This window comes from Ovis canadensis, chromosome X, assembly GCF_042477335.2.
Source record: "Ovis canadensis isolate MfBH-ARS-UI-01 breed Bighorn chromosome X, ARS-UI_OviCan_v2, whole genome shotgun sequence".
Taxonomy (NCBI): domain Eukaryota; kingdom Metazoa; phylum Chordata; class Mammalia; order Artiodactyla; family Bovidae; genus Ovis; species Ovis canadensis.
In genome coordinates this window covers 37,853,961-37,866,741 of record NC_091727.1, presented here as the reverse complement: position 1 = coordinate 37,866,741, position 12,781 = coordinate 37,853,961, and the positions used below count along the sequence as shown (strand labels likewise).

Genomic DNA, 12,781 nt, shown 5'->3' with positions numbered 1-12,781 from the left:
TTTTAAGTACTATAGCAGCAATTTATGGTATTTATTACTCTTAATAGGCAGTTATGATGGCTAATTTCACGTCTTTACCTTAATAACAAAGCTTGTGAAAGAAATTCATCTTGGCTTCTCAAACTACAAGATGTTCCTACTCCTCTTTTATAAAATAAGAATGATATTTGACCATGAATCTTCAAACAGCTTTATTTTGCTTTTCGGGAATTGCTGAATGGTAACAGACATACAGGTTATATTTTTGGAGAATAATTAACATAAAATTATTGATTCCAACTCAAGATTGTTGGGAGAAATACCAGTAACTTCAGATATGCAGATGACACCACCCTTTTGGCAGAAAGCAAAGAAGAACTAAAGAGCCTCTTAATGAAAGTGAAAGAGGAGAGTGAAAAAGTTGGCTTAAAACTCAACATTCAGAAAACTAAGATCATGGCATCCAGTCCTAACACTTCATGGAAAATAGATGGGGAAACAATGGAAACAGTGACAGACTTTATTTTTGGGGGCTCCAAAATCACTGCAGATGGTGACTGCACCTATGAAATGAGAAGATGGTTCCTCCTTGGAAGAAAAGCTATGACCAACCTAGACAGCATACTACAAAGCAGAGATATTACTTTGCCAACCAAGGTCCACCTAGTCAAAGCTATGGTTTTTCCAGTAGTCATGTATGGATGTGAGAATTGGACTATAAAGAAAGGTGAGTCCTAAAGAATTGATGGTTTTTGAAGTGTGGTGTTGGAGAAGACTCTTGAGAGTCCCTTGGACTGCAAGAAGATCCAACCAGTCCATCCTAAAGGAAATCAGTCCTGAATATTCATTGGAAGGACCGATGCTGAAGCTGAAAGGCCAATACCTTGGCCACCTGATGCGAAGAACTGACTCATTGGAAAAGACCCTGATGCTGGGAAAGATTGAAGGTGGGAGGAGAAGGGAATGATAGAGAATGAGATGGTTAGATGGTATCACCAACTCGATGGACATGAGTTTGAGTAAACTCCGGGAGCTGGTAATGGACAGGGAGGCCTGGCATGCTGCAGTCCATGGGGTTGCAAAGAGTCAGACATGACTGAGTGACTGAACTGAACTAACATAAAAATATAAAGATGCCTCAGCATGTTTTCTGTTTCTCTTCTTTTGGTATTTAGTCTTTGGAGATAGATAGGTTTTACCTAGCTTAGAAGGAAACCCTAGGCCTATAAATTCTTAATCCACAAAGTCAGTTTCCATCTTCATTTTTCATACTTAATAGTAACATGCCTTTGATGTCCTAGGATCCATGAACATATGGTAGTGCTGTAGAGAAACAGTGATGGTGCTACCAGTTACAGTCTTTTGTTTATTATTATTAAATAATGGAGTTCTCAAGGCAAGAATATGGAAGTGGTTTGCCATCCCCTTCTCCAGTGGACCGCGTTTTGTCAGAACTCTCCAGCATGACTCATCCGTCTTGGGTGGCCCTACATGGCATGGCTCATAGTTTCACTGAGTTAGAGAAGGCTGTGGTCCATGTGATCAGTTTGACTAGTTTTCTGTGATTGTGGTTTTCAGTCTGTCTGCCCTCTGATGAATAAGGATAAGAGGCTTATGGGAGCTTCCTGATGGGAGAGACTGACCCTGGCAGAAGAATTGATGCTTTTGAACTGTGATGTTGGAGAAGACTCTTGAGAGTCGCTTGGACTGCAAGGAGATCAAACCAGTCCATCCTAAAGGAAGTCAGCCTTGAATATTCATTGGAAGGACTGATGATGCAACGCCAATACTTTGGCCACCTGATGCAAAAATAACTGACTATTTGAAAAAACCCTGATGCTGGGAAAGATTGAAGGCAGGAATAGAAGGAGACGACAGAGGATGAGATGGTTGGATGGAATCACTGACTCAATGGACATGAGTTTGAGCAAGCTCCAGGAGTTGGTGATGGACAGGGAAGCCTGGAGTGCTGCAGTCCATGGGGTCACTAAGAGTCAGACATGACTGAGTGACTGAACCGAACTGAACTGATTAAACCATAGCAGCATCATTCCCTTGGCTCTTTTACTTCAAAGAACCCAAACATATCCCCTCCACTTACCAAGACTTAATGGAAGGAAAGATGGTTCATAGCTACTAGAGTAAATTTCTAAGTTCACTGCTGAATTAGTGCTCAGTTGAGGTCAATCCTAAGCTTTAATTCAAGCCATACAGCTACATATTTTCAAACAGGGAATGCGTGTTCAAACTGACAAGGCTTGTAAAGTGACTGTTTAATAATGTACTGCCTAATTTTATTTGACAGCTCCCAGGTTTATAGTTCAAGTGAAGGCACACATTCAAAGACAATTGTTTCATTTTCTGGCCTATATTAAATCTGAGAGTCTCGCTATTATGGTAACATATTCATGCCTGTGCAGTTCACATGATGTCACCAATTTATTATAAATCCTTATCTAGCTTCATAATTTTGTAACAGTAAAGCAAATCTACTTGGAGCTGGCAACAGCCATTATTTTTTTCCTGGCAAGATTTTCCCATTAGAAAACAAAAAATGAGCTTACTATGTGAGGTTCAGGCTGCCTTAAAAAAAAACAAAACTCATTATAGTGCTTGATGCTTTTTGTCTTTGATACAATCCTCTCTGCCTTTTACCTATTGAAGAAGAGAATAATTTCAGTACATAAGTTTAGAATGGCTTCTTAACCCTAGCACTGTTGACATTTTAAAAATTTGAGGCAAAATACATAATATAGGCAAAACAATTCACATAACATAGAATTGATTCTTTTTTTAAAAAAATATTTTTAGTTATTTAGTTTTGGCTGTCCGAAGTCTTTGCTGCTGTGTGGGCTTTCCTCTAGTTGTATTGAGCAGGAGCTACTCTCTAGTTGTGGTGAGCAGGCTTCTCGTTGTGGAGCTTCTCTTGTGGAGTGTGGGCTCTAGGATGCACGGGCTTCAGTAGTTGCAGCTGCTGGGCTCTAGAACACTTGCTCAGTAATTATTGTGGCACACAGGCTTAGTTGCTCTGTGGCATGTGGGATCTTCCTTAATCAGGGATTGAACCTATGTCTCCCACATTGGCATGTGGATTCTTTACCACCAGGGAAGCCCAGAATTGACCATTTTAAACTGTACAATTTAGTGGTATTTAGTACATGCACAATATTGTGTAACTCTAGTACCAAAACATTTCCATCACCTCCAAGTGAGATCTTCTCTACCCATTAAACAGTCAGTCTCTATTTTGCACTCTCCCAGGCCCTGGCAACCTGTTAGCTGATTTCTAGCTCTATGGATTTATCTATCATGGATATTTCATATAAATGGAATAATATAATATGTGCCCTTTGGTGTCTGGCTTTTTTCACTTGGCATAATGTTTTTTTTAGATTTATCCATGTTGTATTAGTACCTTATTATTTTTTAATGGCTGAATAATATCCCATTGTATGAATGTATTACAGTTTGATGAGTCATTCATCAGTTGGTGGACATTTCGGTTGTTTCCACCCTTTGGTTAATTGGAAATAGTGCTCCTGTGAACCTTGATGTACAAGTTTTTGTTTGAGTATCTGTTCTCAATTCTTTGGGCCAGATTTGTAGGAGTAACTATCAACATTTGGGACCAGATACATCTTTGTTGTGGAGGCTGACCTGTGCATTGTAAGATGTTCAGCAGCATCCTTGGCTTCGCCCCACTAGTTGCACCTACTCCTCCAAGTTGTGAGAATCAAAAATGTATCCAGGGACTACCCAGATGGTCCAGGGTTGAGAAACCACGTTGCAATGCAAATTTCAATCCCTAGCTGGGGAACAAAGACCCCCACGGGCCATGGAGCAACTAGGCAACAGAAGATCTCACATGACACAAGGAAGTGCCTGTGTGCTGCAACTGATAGCACAGACAAATAAATACTTAAAAAAATTTTTTTTAAATATATCCAGACATCGCCAAATGTTCCTTGGGGTGCAACATCACCCAAGATAGAAAACCACTGATTTAGAATGAAGGATAGTCACAGTGAAAGTCACTTAGTTGTGTCCGAGTCTTTGTGACTCCCTGGACTATACAGTCCATGGAATTCTCTAGGCCAGAATACTGGAGTGGGTAACCTTTCCCTTCTCCAGAGGAACTTCCCAACCCAGGGATCAAACCCAGGTTTTCTGCTTTGCAGACGGATTCTTTACCAGCAGAGAAGCCCCAGAATGAAGGATAGGAATTCTTTAGAGATAAGCCAAACAACACCATTGTGATTTTCAGAGAAGTAATTTGAGTCTCAAGGAGAGCGTTAGAGTTGGCACTCTGTGTCTTCAGTTATCTTCAGGTTCCACAACCATGGATTCAATCCACTAAGGATCAAAAATACTGGGAAAAAGTAAAAATTTCAGAAAGTTCAAGAAAGCAAAACCTGAGTTTGCTACATGTCCTCAACTGTTCACATAGAATTTATGTTGTGTTTCCAACTATTTATGTATAATTTACATTGTACTGGGCCTCCCTGGTGGCTCAGATGGTAAAGAATCTGCCTGCAATGTAGGCGACATGGGTTTGATCCCTGGGTCAGGATGATCTCCTGGAGAAGGTCATGGCAACCCACTCCAGTATTCTTGCTTGGAGAAACCCACGGACAGAGGAGCCTGGAGGGCTGCAGTTCTTGAAGTTGCAAAGAATTGGACACAACTGAAGCGACTGAGCATGCATGCCATTTCACATAAGGGACTTGAGCACCTGCAGAATTTGATATCCATAAGGGGGCCTGGAATCAATCCTCCGCAGCTGCTGAGGGACAAATGTATATGGTTGTCAACAGAAATGATCAGTAAACCAATCTATGATAGGAATAGAAAGGAATTTTGTTTGAGCCAAACTAAGGATTAAGGAAGCCAAACAAAGGAAGCTGAAGCGCCAGTATTTTGGTTACCTGGCGCGACCAGCCTACTCATTGGAAAAGTCCCTGATGCTGGGAAAGATAGAGGGCAGAAGGAGAAGGGGATGACAGAGGATGAAATGGTTGGATGGCATCACTGATGCAATGTACATGAACTTGGGCAAACTTTGGGAGATGATGAGGGACATGGAGGCCTGATGTGCTGCAGTCCATGGGGTTGCAAAAAGTTGGACATGACTGGGCAACTGAACAACAAGGACTATAGCCCAGGAGACACTGTCTCAGATTATTCTGAGGAACTTATGCTAGAGAAGTTATGCTGGAGTTTTCAGCACAGTTTTTTTTTTTCCATTCAATCAAAATTTATTGAGTAGCAACTGTGTGCCCCAACACTGGGAATACAGTACTTAACAAGAGGGGCACGACATCTGCCCTCATGAGCTTACAGTCTAGCAGCCCACCAGCTAATTAACGTCTGTAATTTTTATATTACTGTCGCAGTAAGTGCTCTGAAATGGGCCTGGTGCTAAGAGAAGATTTAACAGAAAGTCTTGACCTACATGGAGAAACCAGAAAAGTTCTCTGTGAAGAAGAAACACTTAAGATTAGCACAGTGGGAAATGGAAAAGTGTTGCAAGCAGAGAGAACAGCCTGTGTCCCGGCTCTGAAGCAGGAAGATATTTAATAAACAGAAAGTCAGCCAGTGTGACTGGGACAACAGGGAACGAAGAGGGGGTGATGTGAGGTAGAGGCTGATTTATGAAAGGTCTTTAGATTTAGGACTTTCTTCCAAAAGCAGCTGGAAGCCACTGAAGAATTTGCAGGAGGAAAGTTAGATGCTGAGGTTTGTTTTTAGCAGCTCACTCTGCTGTGTGTGGGGGTGATTGTTGTTTAGTTGCTCAGTCGCGCCCAACTCTTTTGCGACCCCATGGACTGTAGCCCGCCAGGCTCCTCTGTCCATGGGATTCTCCAGGCAAGAATACTAGAGTGCGTTGCCATCTCCTTCTCCACAGCACAGTTTTATATCTTGTTAGAACAAAAAATACCATTTTTGTTTTTTGTCCTGACAAGAAGTCAGGGATCCATTCCTTCAAGATTTCGAAACAACAATAACAAATCAGCATGTACACAGGAGTCAGTATAGCCTTGGTACCTTGGAAGGGCGTCTCATCATTGAAGGAGCACCACCATCGGCAGCCCAGGAAGGGAGGCATTTAATGTTTATTTTTAACATAGACATTTTTTACTTTTGTTGAATGCACGCTTTTCTTTAAGGATCAAGACAGATGTAGGGTGTTTGTTTGATAGGCCACAAACAGGCTGTTTTAGTTAGCATAAACTTTGAGTTTAATCATATATAAGCCAAAATGACTCCCCCATACCTTAGTATGTGAAATTTGCTTCCATTATGGTTCTAGAAACCAAGATGTAGTGCTGGTCCTAGAATCAAGCAGCTGAGTCCTTGGATAAGTCATTTAGCCTGGATTTCCCTTTTCTTGTCAGCAAAATGAAGGGATTGAGATAGATCTGTGGTTTCAGTGTGCTCAGTGAAGCCCCAGGTTTACTACAGGGGTCCCTGAGGAACCACTAGGAGAGAAGGGAAAGAAGAGGGAATACTGGGGAGTGTTCCTCTCCCCTTCAGACAGAACAAGCGAAAGTTTGAATTCTGTCAACATCACTTCTAGAACAAATTCACATATAAACAACATTGATTTCACCAGCGAAAAGTCCTTTCTGAAATCTATGTGCTAATTAATAAAAGTACTACTTTGTCAATGAGAGTCCATTTCTGAAATCCATTCTGCTCTGCTGTTGTGCATAACAGAAAGATAGCTGACCACTAGCTTTGCATGTTCTCTGAACAACCATCTCTGATATGAGACTTTTTGATTAAATGTAGTATGTATTCTATTAGGACAATCATTCACTCCTAGTATCTAGATTACAGTTAACTATCCCATAGATAATGCCACACTATCTATGTTGACAGAGTGTAAAGCATTCACTGTAACATAGTTATATATTTAAAGCTATGTTTCATGTTTGCTGAGTCTCACTACATGCCTTACCCTGCCACCCCCCAGCCCATTTAATGGTGATTGTTATAGCTGTTTCTGTATTCTTCCAAATGGGACAGATCCAGTGTAACCAGAATCAGTGTAAATCATATTCATAAACTAAAAGCAAAGTTTTCTGGTTGTAACAACTATAAACTCTAAGACAAATGATCTTCTTGTTGATGAGAGTTGAGGCACTAGTGATGGGAAATACCTATCTTGGGAATTCCCCTGTTTTCATGATTCTACTGGATTGTGTGCTTAATGTTGTGCAAATTAGATCATTTTCTAAACCCATATTTATTTGCCTCCTGTGGGTAAGGCACGACTTTCGTTCATAAATATCACATGTTAAAGTACCATACATTTAAGCAGTAGTTGTAATTGCTGGTAACTTGATTGCTGTCATCCTCCATTTCATGAAGTATTCTTTTTGATAAGGAGTTATTGTAAAACTCCTTCAAAGAAAATTTGGCTTTTTACCTTCCCTTGTGGGAGAATCTATTAGATAATTTCTCTGTATCTAATTATTCCTTACAAAGCGTAAAATCATTAGACAAGAGACATCAGAATATATGATGTAAAATTTGGCTTTTAAGTAAACCATATTGAATTAGTAATAGATCCCTCCTCATGAGGAAAAGGATCTATTGACTTTATAGACATACACAACCTCTTTTGTCTTCATTCTTATAGAAATCCATTTCTGTCTTTTTCTCCACGTTTATTCCTGGAAACCTGCCTGTTATTATCTGGCATTTCATTGCATACCTCTGATAGCACAGAGATGTCTTTTTTTGAAGTCTTAGATAGGGATCATAACCACTACATTGTCCTTAAGAAGCAGGTTCAGGATATTAAAGATACAACAGTTACTTCTCTCAAACCCTGAGATGCCCCACTCTCTCTAGTTCAGTCCTATAACATTAAATTATATTTTAAATGTCTCAGTTCCTGAGTGGGTTTCCACTTCCTAATTCCTGTGAAAATGTATACTACATGCCATTCTAACTAAGTTGTAAGTTTGTGACAACCTGTATGGGCACATGAGCACCACTGTACAACAAATTCTGAATTATAAACCTACCTTCTACAAGAAAAATAGCCTTTTTTATTTTCACAGATAGGTTACAGTGGTGAAATACATTTTAGAAATAATCTTTTTCCCACCTCCCTAAGTAATAGGAGGGCTTCCCTTGTGGCTTAGCTGGTAAAGAATCCACCTGCAATGCAGGAGACCTGAGTTTGATCCCTGGGTTGGGAAAATCCCCTGGAGAAGGGAAGAACTACCCACTCCAGTATTCTGGCCTAGAGAATTCCAAGGACTGTATAGTCCATGGGGTTGCAAAGAGTCGGACATGACTGAGCAACTTTTTTTTTCAGTAATAGGAAGATGATCCAAATAGGATCTTTTTTTTTAATATTGAAATTTATTTTTAATTGAAGGGTAATTGCTCTACAAAATTGTGTTGGTTGCTGCCAAACATCAACATGAATCAGCCATAGGTATACCTATGTCCCCTGCTTCCTGAACCTCCCTCCCCATCCCACCCCTCTAGGTTGTCACAGAATACTGGTTTGAGCCCCCTGAATCACATAGGAAATTCCCATTGGCTATCTGATTTACCTATGGTAATGTGTATGTGTCCATGCCACTTTCTGCATACATCCTACCCTCTACCCACCCCCCCCCCCCCGCCCCCATGTCCATAAGTCTGTTCTCTATGTCTGTCTCCATTAGTTCAGTTCAGTCGCTCAGTCATGTCAACTCTTTGTGACCCCATGAACTGTCTCCATCATTGCCCTGCAAATAGGTTCAACAGTATCTTCTTTCTAGATTCCATATATATGCATTAATATATGATATTTGTTTTTATCTTTCTGACTTACTTCACTGTGTGTAATACGCTCTAGTTTCATCAACCTCATTAGAACTGACTCAAATGCATTCCTTTTTATGACTGAGTAATATTCCATTGTATGTATGTACCACATTTTCTTTATCCATTCATCTGTCAATGGACATCTAGATTTCTTCCACGTCCTAGCTATTGTAAATATGCTGCAATGAACATTGGGGTGCATGTGTCTTTTTTACTTGTCATTTCCTCAGAGTATACCTAGTAGTGGGATTGCTGGGTTACATGGTAGTTTTATTCCTAGTTTTCTTAAGGAATCTCCATACTGTCTTCCATAGTGGCTATATCATTCCCACCAACAGTCAAATAGGATCTTTTTATTTTGCATAATTTTGGTTTTTAGGAAGTGAGATGTCACTTGAAAATTCTAGTAAGACTTAGTTGTTCTAAGGAAAGTTGTGTCCATCCATTTGTGCTAAGAAATGCCTATTTAGACCCATTTTAGCAGAAAAAAACTTGAAGGCATTGTATGTACACACACTGACTGAATGATGGTATCAAATAAGTTTAGAAGCAAGGAAATATGAGTGTGACATTTTATAAAATTTTTTTTACAGTATATAAATCTGAGCAAAGGATTTGATGGGGAGGGTATCTTATTGATTTTTGCTTCTTGTTTGTTTTTATTGTTGGTTTGGGAGATGGTGGTTGCTTGGCTTAAAAATAATATATTCATATCCCCAAAGAATTTGAATGCAATACACTACTCCCACTTAACAAAAATCTTTCCAAGTATAAAATTTTATAGTTACAACTGAGAAAACCTAAGAAATCATACATATAAACCTTAGGTTACCAAATTAGGAGACAGACCCAGATAAATTTGGCAACAAATGTGGAATCATGTAGCCAGTTTAGTGCCAGAGCTGGACAGAAATCCGCATACCTGACTACAAATTTAGGATCTTTCCTCGGTACCATACTCTGCCTGAATTTTCATTTGTCTCAATACAGGGTTGGTGAAAGCAGTGAACAGATACTGGCTTTCTCAGACTTCAACCAGAGAGTCTCAAAAGGCAGTTTTCATATGACTAACAACAGAAGGTTCAAATAAATGGATAACTTAGCATCTTACAAGACTCTGATGCTGGGAGGGATTGGGAGCAGGAGAAGGGGATGACAGAGGATGAGATGGCTGGATGGCATCACTGATTCGATGGACGTGAGTCTGAGTGAACTCTGGGAATTGGTGATGGACAGGGAGGCCTGGCGTGCTGCAATTCATGGGGTCGCAAAGAGTCGGACATGACTGAGCGACTGAACTGAACTGAACTAGCATCTTACATAGTCTTTTATGAGAAATTTGCAACTAAACAAGATATTAGATTTATTTAAAAAAGAGAAAAATAACCTCTTAGTATGCAGACTTCTTATAGTTTCAGTCTGTGACACACCAACATTTACACAACACCGACTAGGAACAAACTTTCTATTTGAATAAATAAGTGTTACAGATTGCTGAAAGTGAACGTCGCTCAGTCGTGTCCGATTCTTTGCGACCCTATGGACTATATAGTCCATAGAATTCTCCAGGCCGGAATATTGGAGTGGGTAGCCAGATTCCCTCCTCCACGGGCTCTTCCCAACCCAGGGATTGAACCCAGGTCTCCCGCATTGCAGGCAGATTCTTTACCAGCTGAGCCACAAAGCTGAAGCCGATCTTTTTTATTAAAAAAAAAAAAACAAACAACGTAACACACCGTACTGCGTGCATCAGAACGTGCCAGCCACAGCAGGCATGCGCACTAGAAGCAGCGCGCTAGAAGCAGCGCACTGCGCATGCGTAAAGATGGCGGGACTCGTGTTCTGAGTGCCGTAGGTCAGTGTGCTTTCTTGCCGCTAGCGTTTCAGCTCCCAGGGCCGTGGGGCAGCGGTGCGCCAGTTTGAGGGCCGGCCTAGACACATTGAGCATCTGATCACAACAGGAGCCAGGTTCGTGCTTGTCCCCCGGGACCGGTGTGTTGGAAGTGGTGCCCGACTTGAGTGGGAGAAGGCGGGAGAGCTCGTGCAGTGCGAGGCGAGGGCCAGCCGGGCAGCATGAGTCAGCAGCAGCCTGCCTGCGAGCTGCCCAGCTTGCATGTGGACCAGGTGGAGGAGAAGATGGTGTGCAGTGAATCCAAAGACCCCAGCGGCATGGAGGACCTGCGCCCATTAAAAGTAAGCATTAATTTAGAAGATAGTAAGCAACAGGTGTCCAGGAAAAAAGGCCCAGGAATGAAGATACCTCGGTGTTATTCGTCCCTGTCTCGTTTAACTCGAAGATTTATGGCTCTTCTCAGATCTAGTCCTAAAGGTGTTCTTGACTTAAATAAAGCTGCAGAAACACTGGGAGTACAAAAACGAAGACTGTATGATGTCACCAGTGTCTTAAGTGGAATCAAGCTGGTTGAAAAAAAGTCTAGGAACTATATTCAATGGATAGGACCTGATCTTAATGAATTGGAAATACGGCCCGAACAGAGGCAGCTGGAGAGGGAAATTTCTGACTTATCAGTGAAAGAAGCAGCTCTGGATGGATTAATTAAGGATTGTTCTCAACAGTTGGTTGACTTACTAGCAGACAGAGAAAAGCGAAGTCTAGCATATGTGTCATATCAAGATATTCATAGCCTTGAAACCTTCCGTGAACAGACTGTATTTGCAGTTAGAGCTCCGGCTGAAACCAGCTTGGATATTTTACTTCCCATGGAAGATTCTGCTGCAGTACATATGAAGAGCACCACAGGACCTATCGATGTTTATGTATGTGAAATGACGGAGGATCTCCCAAGTAATGAAACATCGGATGGTGTAGGAACCTCTTCGTCCGAAAGCGCACAGCCAGAATACCCTTACCCTGAGAAAGAAGAAGATCCTCCAGAGCAGAGTGAGGAGTTGCTTGAAGTGAAGACTAATGGCATGTGAGGATCCAGGTATTGAGTCTTTGGGGACATCCCGGTGGGTGAATTACACACCAGATGTGATTCTCAGAGGAATAAATCATCCCCGATACTTTCCCATTCTCCCTTATAGCAATAAGGCCAGGAGTAACTTCGAGCAGTTCACTACTTAGATTACTAGATAATTATGGTTTCTGCATTTGAAAACAACTTTTTTTAACATAAATTTATTTAATTGGAGGTTAATTACTTTATAATATTGTATTGGTTTGGCCATACATCAACATGAATCTGCCACAGGTATACACGTGTTCCCCATCCTGAACCCCCCCTTCCTCTTCCCTCCCTGTACCATCCCTCTGGGTCGTCTCAGTGCACCAGCCCCAAGCATCCAGTATCATGCATTGAACCTGGACTGGTGATTCGTTCCACATATGATATTATACCTGTTTCAGTGCCATTCTCCCAAATCATCCCACCCTCACCCTCTCCCACAGAGTCCAAAAGACTGTTCTATACATCTGTCTCTTTTGCTATCTCGCGTACAGGGTTATGGTTACCATCTTTCTAAATTCCATATATATGTGTTAGTATACTGTATTGGTGTTTCTCTTTCTGGCTTACTTCACTCTATATAATAGGCTCCAGTTTCTTAAAAAAAATAATTATTCCCTGTTTTTTTTGCCAGTGAAATAGACATCTTGCCTCCTGAGATTACTGCATCACACAGAGTATCACTGAAACTGTTGGGCAGGCTGGATGGACAGCTCTTTGTGGACTCTGCCCTTTGCTGCATGGATAAGTTGTTTTTATTAAAAGAGAAATTGCCTTAATATGGGTTCATGTCTGCAATGGATAGGGGTATGCATGCATCTGGACATGATGTCTTTGTGTATAGTTGTATAATGTTTAGATTGCTTATGAAGTATTTCAAAGTGAGACTTTTTACCCTTGTACAACCTAAATAATGGCTATATGGAAAGTAACATGTATTCTCTAATTTCTCTGGCATTTATAACTGACTAGAACCCTCTGAATGAGGGTTAGAGAAGAGT

The 12,781-nt window shown here is 41.0% G+C and overlaps 1 protein-coding gene and 1 pseudogene across 1 annotated transcript in view; both read left to right on the top strand.

Annotated features, from left to right (window-relative positions):
• The window catches only part of PRRG1 (proline rich and Gla domain 1), a 118,730-nt gene that overhangs the window by 56,443 nt on the left and 49,506 nt on the right, over positions 1-12,781 (top strand). The gene's annotated exons all lie outside the window — the stretch shown is intronic.
• Positions 10,885-11,755, top strand: LOC138930188 (transcription factor E2F6 pseudogene; annotated as a pseudogene).